The 13,064-nt window shown below is 43.8% G+C and overlaps 1 long non-coding RNA gene across 12 annotated transcripts in view; it reads left to right on the top strand.

Annotated features, from left to right (window-relative positions):
- LOC135914706 (uncharacterized) overlaps positions 1-13,064 on the top strand; it is a 137,256-nt gene that overhangs the window by 101,646 nt on the left and 22,546 nt on the right. The window contains exon 6 of one of the 12 annotated variants that reach the window (XR_011512134.1): positions 6,500-6,800. The exons of the other annotated variants lie outside the window; for them this stretch is intronic. This is a non-coding gene — a long non-coding RNA (uncharacterized lncRNA). Of the gene's footprint in view, positions 1-6,499; positions 6,801-13,064 lie in introns of those variants that run through there. 12 annotated transcript variants of the gene reach the window in all.

Genomic DNA, 13,064 nt, shown 5'->3' with positions numbered 1-13,064 from the left:
ATTCACAAGTGTGTCCGGCTGTCCACAGAAGTTTCCGCTATGGTGAGGTGGAAACTTTGTGCAAAAACATTGACCTTTGCTTTGATTTCCCGAGCTATGCGCGTGATGTACACATGTGCGAGCTGGGTCAAAGAGCTGACAAGCAGTGTGCAAGGAGGAAGTGGAGGAGCAGGAGGGAGATTTAGGGCACTCTCGGTGTCGCCCGTGTAGCGCAGATTTGCGCGGGGCTCGGTTCTATTCTCAGCCGAAAAAAGAAGGAAGACAGCCTCGTGGAGCGAGCTCCATTTGTTCTCATTACGAATGCAAAGGTTGTCGTTCTTTTTCTCGCGCTCTCTTTCGACTGCGGCTGTGTCACACTGCTTTTACAGCGCTGGTCTCGCGTCCTGTCCTGGAACTTGCGTTCGTTAGTTCGTTCGCTCGTCTATCTCGTAAGCTACTGGCCCCGAGGCTGCTGTTGCTCATTTCCAGCCAGCTATTAGAGTGCAACATTCCCTCTCCAGGAAGAATCATTGCGAAGAAATGGGAGAGTGAAGCGCAGGACATCTCGCATTTTTCTCGCACTCTACCAAGCCATTGTGGGCTTACACGTGCCGGTAACGACGTGTCCAATCTAAGGCAGTTTGTTTTAGAACCTATTATCTTCGCTTGTCGTCCCGTTGGAAACCCCTCGCTTTTGTTATGCTGCGGCGGCTCTTTGTTTTTTGCGTAAAAGCTTGCGTTGCGAGTGCCAAGTGTAAGAGAAGTTTGTTTCTCAAAGCTTTCTTTCGATCTGCAAGCGAGAAGTGTAAGAGAGCACAATTATTGAGTGTTTTAACTAGTTTATAAAGCATTTCTTCTCCATTTTTATTGTTTGCCTGGGTGAGATTGTCAAAATAAAACGAAATACTTTCACGAGGGGTTTTTCACTACAATATACTCCGCTCAGAATAACATGCTGGAAGGGGACAATGCAACAATTTTATTTCAATTTTCTCCTTTTCGCTCAACTGAGTTATTTGAGCGAAGCTCATGCTATGTTATCCCTAGAATTAGGCGGTTTCAAGCGGTGGGCGAGAAATAATATTACAATCAAGCGAAAGAAATTGATACATCATACCGACTGTTGTGCTTTGTTTTGAAGCTCGATCTGGTAGGTAGCAAGCGCGAGTCTGGCTACCACTTTCGGACGATGCAGTCCGGGTTGGCGTTCGCACACGCTAGACGGGTTCGGTATAGGTGGGCGAATGATTCGATTCCCGTACACGATACCTACACGTTCTAAAGGCGTCTGGCTAATTACGGCAGAAACAGTCTATCTTTGTGTGTATAATGAAAGATTCGCCTATTATTATCTGTATCCAGCCTTTGCAGGACACATCAAAGAAAGAAGTGACGCTTGATCGCGGTCCAAGACAAGACTAAGGCAAGATAGCGTGTAAATAAGCGCATTACATTAGCGGCACATATCATTTTAGCTTCCAGACTGCGAATTTACGTTGTGCCAAGGAACCATCATCACGCGGCTATGAGCAGCCTTCAAACATTTATGAGCGTTACCTAATCAAAAGTTTATATTAATTTGCAGTATCGCCTTTGGAACAGTTCTGCCAGTGAGACAGCTGATATGCACGCATTATATCCGCATGATACTGCTAATTCCTCTATTATTATTGGCATTCTCTACCAACCTTTATAGAGAGCCTTCAAACACCAAACTTTCTGACCACCTCCGGCAACACCAATCCTATGTCATCGCCTCATGCTTCAATACTTGGCAAATCTGCGCAAACTTTGTTCATCTACACAAACTCAAGATACCAAAGCCCCACTTAACCCCAGCAACTTCGTTCTTTGCGTTGTGTACACAATTTGTCCCTAAAATCATATATTTTGTTTAGTTTTATTCTGTCTCCCTCCGCCACATGGCACAATTCTAGCACTCCGTGAGGTCATTCGTTTCCGATTAACTCTCTTATGGCCCGTGTACAAATACCACCCATTGAGCCAAGGCCAGTTTTTGCACTGCTAAAGAGCTCGTCACTTCTCCCATACAATCACGCAGCCTCATAAAGGCACATACGCACATACTCACGCACGCACTACACGTACACATACGGCATTGTTTCTCTATTTTGCATGTGTTCTGTTTAGAGACAAATATGTCTTTTAAGGAAATGCCAACAAGATGACCTAGCCATACTTCCGAAAACAAACACATCAACAAGCCCAACAAACGAGTTGGCGACATCTTATCCCCCACCAAGGATTCCTACAAACAAAAAAATCTAAGCGTTCAAGCGGTGAGGTCATGGGCTTAGAAGGCTCACTACAGTAACAATACTTAAAAGGACGCCCTGAAGCACACAGCTCCGCTTATCGCCCTTATGTGTTCGCCATGGCTTTAATCGCGAAGGAGCGACGTTAGCTCGCAGACTAACGATATACCCAGGATCAGAATGTCTCCACGTTCCGTTATCTAGAAGCCACCGGAGCCGATGTTTGGGTGCGTTCAGTCTTTATGCGCTCGGTCATCAGGTGTGAACAAGGTTACCAGCTTATGTTACGAGCTGCCTTGCGGCGTTGTTGCCGTGGAAATCACTCGACTTTCACTTCCTAAGCTCCTATTTACTTGGCTAGAGCTTCGTGTTTGTTCTCCTCTTATTTTTGCTGCCCGCAGGTCGCAGTAGTGTCTCCAAATAGACTGAGCGATTCCGGCCGGCCCAAGTCGTGTGGAAGGAAGAAACGTTATCGGTGTATCAAGAGACTCAAAGGTTCAAACGGCTTGCACTTCGGAAAAAGAAAAAAAAAGATAGTTTTTCTGGAGCCCCTATTTACAGCGACGGGATCGAGAGTGCTTTATGTCCACTCTCTTAGCAGCCTGATGTTTTCAAGCAGAGATTGGATGGCTATTACTTTATGTTATCTTGTTCTGTAACGTTCATGTATGTTGTCCCTTTCATCGTTCACAGCTGACAAATTGCCCTTTAGAATTCTAATGCCTTAGCGGCGGGTTGTTTATTTCACTGAGTCAGCTTCAGAAGGTTACGGAGAAGTTAGAGCTGAGCCATTACTGCACCTATATTGTTCCATAACCATCGCATGCAGTAAGCCAAAGTGCGTCATTTGATCATTCTGTGTTTCTTTGCATTGAACATCCACGATGAGGGTAAAATGAACGCGACACCCTATTAAAACGCATAAATACGAACGCATTGCGATTTAAGACGAGCGCAGAAGATATCACAACATGTGCACTCCGGAAAGGTTGTTACCTGCGTCTTGCACGACGACATGGTAATCGTTATCGGAGCGTTACTAAAAATGCGTACAAGTGTAACAGCTCGTACTAGCCTCGTTAGAAAAACTACTATCGTGCACTGGCTAGAGGATGTGTTCAAGTGCTGAACAAGAAGTTAACAGGTTCGAACAGTGCTTGAAACTCGTAAAATAGTTGGAAGTCAAGGGAAATAGCAGTGACTGTCATTGTATGAGCTTCAATGTGGTTGTGCGCCCCATAGCTAAATTTATATGAGCTCACGTCCTCGTAAGTTAATGAAAATAATTCTGCTTAAGATTTCATCCGAAGCGCTTGCATGAGCAGAATTATATCACGTCAACGACCGACATGGACCACGTTCTTCCGCCTAAACTCTCATACATCAATAAACGATTCTGACTATTCCTAGTCCTTTAACTTCAGGAAGGTACCAGCGCGAATGAGAACGTATTTGCCCCTAGTTTTATTATCCAAAATATATACAGGTAATTACAAATATAACGTACTAGCATACGTACCTTACGTTATTTTTCCACATAGTCCCCATACCGATTCAGATATTTGTCTCATCGCAGTGCTAAATTGGAGATGCCCCCGTGGTAGATTTCGTCCGGCTGACTGCAGAACAAATGTCGGCCTTTCTCGAACTCACAACACCACCTACACTTCTCAAAGCTAGGCACCTTTCCCCATACGGGGCCTGCATTTCCCTGCGGATATTGAAGCGCGTTCATCCCTTGCTCTGTAGAAAACGAATCCCACTTCGTCGCTCGTGCGCTGTGGACGTGTGAAGCAGAGCCGCCATCTTCAATAACTGACAGCAGCCCCGTGCCGCAGAGATACCGGCAGATAAGGCCGGACCGGTCCTAGAAAGGTCCACCACTAAGAATGGATTTATTGACTTCGCGTTTACAGCCGTGATCTGACTACAAAATATCGGGGAAATACTTTCTTATTCGCGCTCATACTACGTTGTTCTTGGGAAACAATGATAAAGTTAAACATACAGTTATCCATTCGAAACAAGTTACTATAGGATAGGAAAGTACAGATAGTAAGTGTCGAACTTATCGCGATAGGCCTTTAGAGCTGATCACCTCTGCATGCTTTATCACAAATACTCGGCAATTTATACTAATCTCAGCTCCCATTTCACCCTACGCGTTAAATGTTTTCTCGGAGCACTTACACGCATTTAACGTCCAACGAAGACTGACAGAATGTGCATAAGAACGCCTAATTTACCTTTTAGGCTGTCCGTTTTATTTACTCACTCTTTCCTACCCCATTTATCACATTGTTAACCTGTACCGTATTCGCAAAAAGCTTGTTTGGCAAGCGCTCCTTGTTGAAAGGTCACCTTCGCGATTAATACGATCGTCATCATGACTGGTCAGCCCTTGTGCTTGTAAAACTTCCAGCGTGCAAAATAATTATTGAATACAGGCCCAGATTACCCAAACGTTTTTCCGCTCGTTGGTTGTCATTGCAATGAGAGCCCGCGTTTGGCCGGTAATGTTTATTACGAGCTGTTCAAGTGTATGAACATTTGGGGCAATTTGTCGGCACAGGCCCATATTAGCATATGCTCAGGATATCTTTAGTGTAACTGAGGAGTATGAATTCTTTACGACTGATTCTATTGATTGCTCATCACCCGGTCATTCATCTGAGTGGCCAATATCCGTGATGATGAAATTGTGGCTTCCTTCGAACCATAACGAAAGCCTAACAGAAATGAAAAAAGAAAATAATTCTTGCGAAATACGTGGCCAGCTTGCCGAGAGGTACACTTTCGCCGAAGCCTGACAAGATGAATAACTCTGATCTAACTAGGTCGTTGGAAAGCTGAAAAAATTCGGCACGAAGTTTCTCAAAGCTCCCACGTGTTCAGTGCTTTACAAAGACAAGCAGAGAAGAAAAAGATAAATAAAGAGATAGGATGTAAAAGTGAACATTAAAGTGAGGAAAAGTGCATGGTTAACTGAAGAACTAAGCGTAGTATGTGGAACTTTTCAAAAACGATGGAAGGGAACAAATAAATTCGTGAAGACACGCGCAATTGAGAATGTTCGCGGGCTCAACATTTTGGCTGCAAAAAGTTTATTTCCTATTTCTATTCGTCTGTTTAACTTAACGTCCTCTTCTGAAGCTGATTGTTTTTCTGCTTTACTTTGAACATTCTTCCTTCGATACTTCAGTTCGATAAATTTCGATCCAACGCTGCGGCTTAGCACTTCAGCGCATGCTTGGCAAGGACGGCACCCCGCGGCAGTACACTCCACAAGGGAGCCTATGTAGAAACAAGGGCCTGACTTGAAGAGTGGGATGGGGTGGTGGGGGGGGGGGAGAATACATGACGGAGTGAAAGCGGAAGCATTTCCTTCAGCCACTGTGCCACGTGCACCAGAATTGACGCCCATAATTGCTTGCAACAGAACGAAACACTGACCTCCACGGTATGGATTTTGCGAACCCAAAATCTATTGAAATATATACTTCACGACGCTTCATTATAATTATTTACCTTCAAGACCGGAGCACCGCTCTTCAATGTACCAAATCCTTTCTCTCGGGTATATTTATATTTGCGGGAATTCTGATGTCTCACTTCGCCATTGTTTGCGTTAGCAGAATCATCGACGTTTGACCTTCCTGTATTATAATTTCCTTTCTGAGAAAAACGCATGCGCCTAATATCTTTTGTCCCCACCAATGCTGTTACTGGCTGCTGTTTGTCTCCTGTGGTGTAAAACTACAGTGCTTCTCTCGCGTCATGGTAGTCAATTTCCACACAGTAGTCTCAATCGTGACCTTGAAAGAAGTTCGTTACGATGAGTTTTAAACTATGGAAAGCGAGAGAATCAGAACAGGAGAAGCAAACAATATAAGCGCGCTTGCGTGGTGGCATTGGTCGTATGGTGAACAGAGAGGCAATCCTTTAGGGTAATTTGTGAAACATTGTGATGTATGCAGTTCAATTGCGATTGTGGCAATGGTGGTGCTTTTTTGTTATGGGAACAGACCGGCTTATCCTGGCAATTCAAGGTAGCCAGTGCCCCCCGAGTGACACTTGAGATGTAAGTGAGGCATGTTATGACGTACCCAGCGATCTAGTGTCTCTTAAGAAGGAAAAAAAAAAGATGCGAAGATTTCTCGCCGGGTTATAATGGGCAATTCTGTATACCCAAGCAGTTAAAGGCGCGCACACGATAAGCATGTGTGTCTATATGTTTACCGCAGGCTGCTTTGACTTCTCAACTTATAGAAGCCCTTCGTCGTGGCAGCTTGGACATGGATTAACAGAGTAATGAAGCTGCAGGGTTGGCAGAGAGGTGGCCCTGTCCACATTTATTTCAAGGTCACTCTGAGCCAAGAGCAGCTGAGTGTCACGTCAAGTCATCCTCGCAAGTGGTAACGTTGCCGTGGTTATCGTTGCCTGAGAACATGGCTCGCATCGCACCAGCGAGGGGGATTAGCCACAGTTCATTGATTGAAATGTCCACCCAACAAAATGCCAAAAGCGGTAAAAGTTCTCAGTTCGCGCTGCCCGCCATCGTCCTCGTCCTTGTGGTGCCACCACAAGGCGCATACTGCGGTTGTGTCGGTGATATTGTTCTTAATTTCCTCAAACGCTGCTATGCTTGGTTGAACAGTATCACACTGCTTCGATGTCACACAAAAAAATAATTTGTCACACAAAAAAGAATCGACAAATGAACAACACGCTCTGAAGCACTCGCAACTATGAACCATACAAACATTGCTATGAGCAAAGCTGCATTCGTATCTACTTGCATGTGTGCGAACGCTAAAGCACAGGCTTTTCTACGGATAAATTTTTGCATAGGAACACAAAAAGCAATTTTGATCAGTGCTTCTCCACGAGAGCTAGTAGGCATGGTGAATTCTCAAAGTCGGAGTTGCAGGAACGCTGCTCATTTCTTTAAGCGCTTCCCCAACAGAGAAGGTCCAACCTCTAGTCTCTTTCGCACCATCCAATTAAGGCTGCTCACACTTCTCTTTGTTCTACGCGCCAAAAGAAGTATGACCTTTGTGAAGAAAAAAATAATAAAGGGCATTCTAAAGAAGAAGCCAAGGCGCACTTTCTTTTTTACCAGTATGGAATATAATCAAAATGTAACATTACAGAGATAATTCAGTGCGCTGAATTTCGCGATGCTCGTAATATAAGTGGATACTGCTCCGGAGCACATACATACGCAATTTATCGCAAAGGCCACCAATGAACCCAAACACTTCAATATTTTCGTAGACATTACCCATAACACGCTAGCTGATTTCGTCAGATGTGAACAAGGCACCTAGTTTAATTCACCGATGACATTGAATATACCTGCTACAAACCTTTTATGGCGGATGAAAGCATCTTCTCATTTATTTACAGTAGCCTTAAAGACCCCACAGGGGTATTACATAAAGGGGGGAAATATTATTGCACACTCACAGATAACAAAAAATAAAGAAACATGAAAAAGGGCCCAGGTTTATGCATAAATAACAGTTGCAAGAACGGCATCCAAATTTTTGATAGACGCAACGTCTTTCGGAGTTTAATAGCTAAAAGCAAAGGAGAGAATTTGAACAAGTTAGCCCTGCAATGTGATAGGTTTACTTTGAATGAATGATCAGTGCATTTGGAGATATATGAAGCAGGGCAAATATCTTCTAGCCGGAAAGTGCATGTGCTGTGGTAGAGTTTGAAGAAGTAATGAAGCAATGAAATGCATCTTCGTTGCTGCAGTGTTTGAAGATTAAAGGTATATGTAATGTATGTAACACTATTGTATGCGTATTTGCTTGTTATAAAACGAATCGCGTGATTCAGTCATGATTTGAGCGGCTGCGTTTAGTAAGCCTGATGCTGATTCCAAATCATCATCATCATCAGCCTGGTTACGCCCACTGCAGGGCAAAGGCCTCTCCCATATTTCTCCAACAACCCCGGTCATGTACTAATTGTGGCCATGCCGCCCCTGCAAACTTCTTAACCTCATCCGCCCACCTAACTTTTTGCCGCCCCCTGCTACGCTTCCCTTCCCTTGGAATCCAGTCCGTAACCCTTAATGACCATCGGTTATCTTCCCTCCTCATTACATGTCCAGCCCATGCCCATTTCTTTTTCTTGATTTCAACTAAGATGTCATTAACCCGCGTTTGTTCCTTCACCCAATCCCACCCAAATAATAGAGGCAAATTCCAGCTGCGGTCTGACTAGAGTGTTGTGCACCAGAAGCTTCGTGTCAGGCGTAGCCATGTAGGGTGTTTTACGTATTAGTCCTAGTGTTTTACTCGCCTTGCTGGTGATGCATTTTATGTGCCGATTCCATGTTAGGTTGATTGACATGATGACACCGAGGTATTTAAACTGATTTACCGACTCAATGGCAGCACTGTCGATATTATACGAAAATGATAATTTCAAGCGGCGTAAAGTGAATGTCACACCACGATGATAATGTAGTAAAATCAGCTTGCAGAAGAAGAGAACCGCTAGGTTCATTAATCTGACGATACATGACACAGCCATCTGAATAAAGACGAATTTGCGGTGAGGTATTATTGGGGAGATCGTTAATGTAATAATAAGCAGACGAAGCAATAATAGTGGGCCTAAGACAGACCCCTGTGGAACTGCAGATCTAACAGCAGTAGGTAAAGAAACAATGTTATCAAGCAAAAAGCCTGCGATCTATCGGTTAAAAAATTAGGAATCCAACTTATAATGCTTTCATTAAGATTAAAAGCTGGAAGTTCTACATGTAGGCGGTGATGAGGAACCCAGTTGAATTCCTTAGAAAAAATCCACGAACGTAGTATCGATCTGACCTAATCAGTAAATAATACAGTGCATATCTGTGATGAGTTCGGAAAGCTACGTTTCACGATATCTCCCTAGTAGGTAATCAATGAAGATTGAGCAATAGTTGATTTTACTTAAGCAGGCAACGAGAAAGTTTCGCTAAACTTTCCTTATTTTCGCTTAATCTGAAGTTGGCGTCTTGCACATTTCCTTTAGGACTCTGATAAGCATTCCGCATACCGGCCGTATGACACTGTGTAACGCTTTATTAGGTAAGTTTCTACAGAGACGCTAAATAGCTTACATTGCTTCAAAATTGTATGTTAGTCACTCACAACATGTTTTTTTTTTAACTAAATATAAACACTATGCCTCACATGCTTCACCGAGGAGCTTGAGAAAAAGAAATTGCATTCCTCGCATAAGGCATCAAAATGGAATACAAACCAGTTGTCAGTAACAATTTTCAATATAATAATCAAGGTATACATGCTGCAAGTATCGGTACGCGTCACATACATAATGCATTTCGCTAGAATAGCAGCTTCTGCTCGTTTGCTTTCCATCCTCGTCTTATCAGCGCAAAACGCAGAAGGGACACGAGATGAGAAGACGACACCACAGCGCTTCTGGTGTCGTCTTCTCGTCTCGTGTCCCTTCTACATTTTGTGCTGTTAAAACCAGGACACACAAAATGGCCCCCATTTCCTACTAAGATAACGTTTCTTCCGTTTATCTACCTCCCCGGAGTATGGAGTAACGTTTGTAAGCGTTTTTATAACGCCTCTAAACGGGCCAGAACAGTCGTTAATTAATTTTTATCTAACTGAAACACATACTTTAGAATTTGCATACATATAGCCTTAACATTCCCCACATTCGCGTAAACAATGAACTTGGTGAGCAATGAAGTTTTTTCTTTCGCCAAACCATGAAAGATGGCATATAACGTTTGTGAGCGTGTTTAGCCATATTACCAGCTTCATTGTAGAAGTCACAGTTTCACCTAAAAGGCGAAGCATTGATATTGACGGCAAAGTATTACACAACTACAGCAAGCAAAGCTCGTAGATTTATCAGCTGTCTAGTTTGCAGCCAACATTCGCTTATTCAGTAAATTAACAAGCATGGTGTGACGCGCACGCAGGCAAATATCAACACACCCCGCTCAATGATTGCAAACACTTGCTGTCACAACGCCGGCAAGATGAAGAGCTCAAACACGCTAAGTGCAAGTGTGAAGAGACCATCAATCACCTTCTGTGCCACGGTTCTCGCTTCGATAATCAACGTGAGACTCTCCAGTGTGCCTTAAATAGACTGAATGACAGGCCGTTTACGGAAGCGAAGATCTTGGGAGCCTGGCCTCACAGTTCATTGGCCCAGAAAGCAGTTCGAGCGCTTTTTCGCTACCTGAGGGCAACAGACTTGAGTGCCCGACTATAGACATCCTACACCTAAGTTCTCTCTCTCCCTCTTTCACTCCCCATTCCCCTCCCCACGTGTAGGGCAGCAAACTGGACTCAGTCTGGTTAACCTCCCTGCCTTTCCGTCTTCCCTTCTCTCTCTCTCAAACACAGAGGAGCGAGCACTTCTGCTGCTTTTCGCCTCGACCCGCCTGCAAAAGTTTAGATTGCACAACCTCCGGCGATAAGCACCCGCCGGGAAACAGCTCACATGCAACCAACAGCCATCTCGGCTCGACCATTTTGCGCCCGCGTGAGATTACCTCCAAGGAGCACACGGCGTACGGGCTCAGCCGCGCAGGCAGCCATGCGCAGCCATGGCCGGAGACGTGCGCAGGAGACGTGCGCTAGCTCATGGTTGAACCCTCTGCCTTAAATATATCATTCTCTTTCTCTAATGTTATACAATTTCAGTATTGTGTTTTCGAGACTTCTATTCGCAACGGTAGTTTTGGCACTTCAGTACAGGCGAGATTTAATGCGCGCTGTGGTATAACGAAAACAGTCTGGTTGTCAACAGTCTGCATTTGCCGCGTGAATGGTGTTCTCTAAGCATATCATGGAGACAACGTTCAGCTTGGCTAACGTAGACCAAAGGATACGAGGGCTAGAGTGGATGTTGTCCCAACGACAGGCTTAGAGGGCACCGATACACGTACCAGCAAAGAGTCTTTGCCCAGCAACCTGACCATACACTGTTGAATGTGCCAAGATACACAAATCTTTGACGAGGCAACAGTCGTTGCTAGAGAAAAAGAAAAAAAATGACAAGAGGGCTTGGAGATAGAAGACAAAGAAGTCAAGTATGACAGCATGCCTTCAGCCCCGCTCATCGACGCCGAAATTACAAATGCGTATTACCCACGTGTACTGATATTGATATTGTACGTACGTACGTGTACGTAAGATATTGATACATGCATATTGCGCGCCATGCTATAATTATGGACGTGATCAAAGACGAACGTTCGATTTGATTCCCCAATTCTTAGTACAGGCTGCAATGCATCCTTATGAGATTTGAGCTGGCAATAAACCGGTTGGTAGTTTGTGCTTCTTCGTGTCCGTTTGCGTCTTCCATCGTAGTCGGCGTTCATTATGTCTGCGTTAGTGCATGGCAGCCATAGCCCGAAAGCGATTAAAGAAGTATAGTTTTCAGTCACACTTTATGCCAGATTTCTTGGTGGCTGCCTATCTGAAAGTTATTCGTGCGCAGCACAACGTGCTACTAAGAAAATTATTGCTGAGGGTTGATTTACTTTAAGAGGTCTATTACTTGTTTTTCGCCACAATATTTGTAATGCAAACTAAAATAACGTGAAATAAATAAACAATCAGTAAGGGACGTTGCAGAAATGAAAAACCATTAGAGATGACACTAAACCAATTAAAGGAGAAAAAACAGCGAGAGTCACCCAAACAAATCACCCCATACATGCTGAAAGTTCACAGCAAGTGACTGAACTAAAAGAGGTTACCACGGTGATTGTGTTCTTTGTAATCTGCGATGGAGACTAGACTATCAAGAAGTCATCAAACATCGTGAAAAAGAACATGCCAAGAAAACTTCAGCGTTTTGTTTTTCCTATTTTCGAGAACACACATTTCGGAAGTAGCAGCAACCTTCTACGGCTGAAGAGCATGAAAATATCTCTGGTGGCAATCCAATAGCATCGCTTGACCAATCGCAGAGCGGAGATATTCCATAAATGCTGCTGTGATTTTGAAAGGCAGAGATGGAAAAACTATGCAAAATACCTCTCCGTGATATTATAGTGCAAACCTCCACGTTGCGCTTGTTTGCAATGAAATCACTCATGACTAGATACGGCTTGTCCGCTTTCGGTTCCGTTCATCACAATGTGACTACAACGTGTTCGGAGGCGAAGCGCTCTCATGGTTTCGCGGATATTTGGTTTACTGCATGCTTAGCCTAAAATTGGTCATATAATGTTCACCTTATCCGTATACGTAGTAACGCTTGTGCCAGCAGACTAACAAAAACAAAAGAAAGTGAAACTTGCATGTTTACATGAAGAAAACGTAGCTTGTTACGGTAAACTATTCTTGTGGCAGTGGGTCGGCTTATCACACCTACAGGCATGGAGGCGTCGGATTGTAATTTGAATATACGAGAAAACATAGTTCAGTTACCCGGAAACTAACACATAAACTTCTTTTTTTTTACAGCGGAAGTTTGAGGTGTCATTTTAGGAGCGGTGCGGCACACTCGTTTCCTTGTAAAGCCATTGATTAAAGAACCAAAAAACTCGCTCTCCTGGATAGCGTTCGCCACCAGCGTTTCCGGGATTACGGTTACATAAGCTGCATTTCCAGGGAAGCGTGAGAAGCAGGCGTATTTTTGAATACTATCGCGTTCCATACTTAAGAGGAAGCTTTAGCTCGGGTGCTCCTATCAAAATACATGTAAAAGAAAAATTAGATTTTCTCGGTAACCACTGCACCAAATTTGACGAGGTTTGTTGCATTTAAAAGAAAAGCTTAAAATCGAGTGACT

Source organism: Dermacentor albipictus, chromosome 2 (genome assembly GCF_038994185.2).
Source record: "Dermacentor albipictus isolate Rhodes 1998 colony chromosome 2, USDA_Dalb.pri_finalv2, whole genome shotgun sequence".
Taxonomy (NCBI): domain Eukaryota; kingdom Metazoa; phylum Arthropoda; class Arachnida; order Ixodida; family Ixodidae; genus Dermacentor; species Dermacentor albipictus.
The sequence above is the reverse complement of the archived record's forward strand: the minus strand, read 5'-3'. Positions and strand labels throughout refer to the sequence as shown.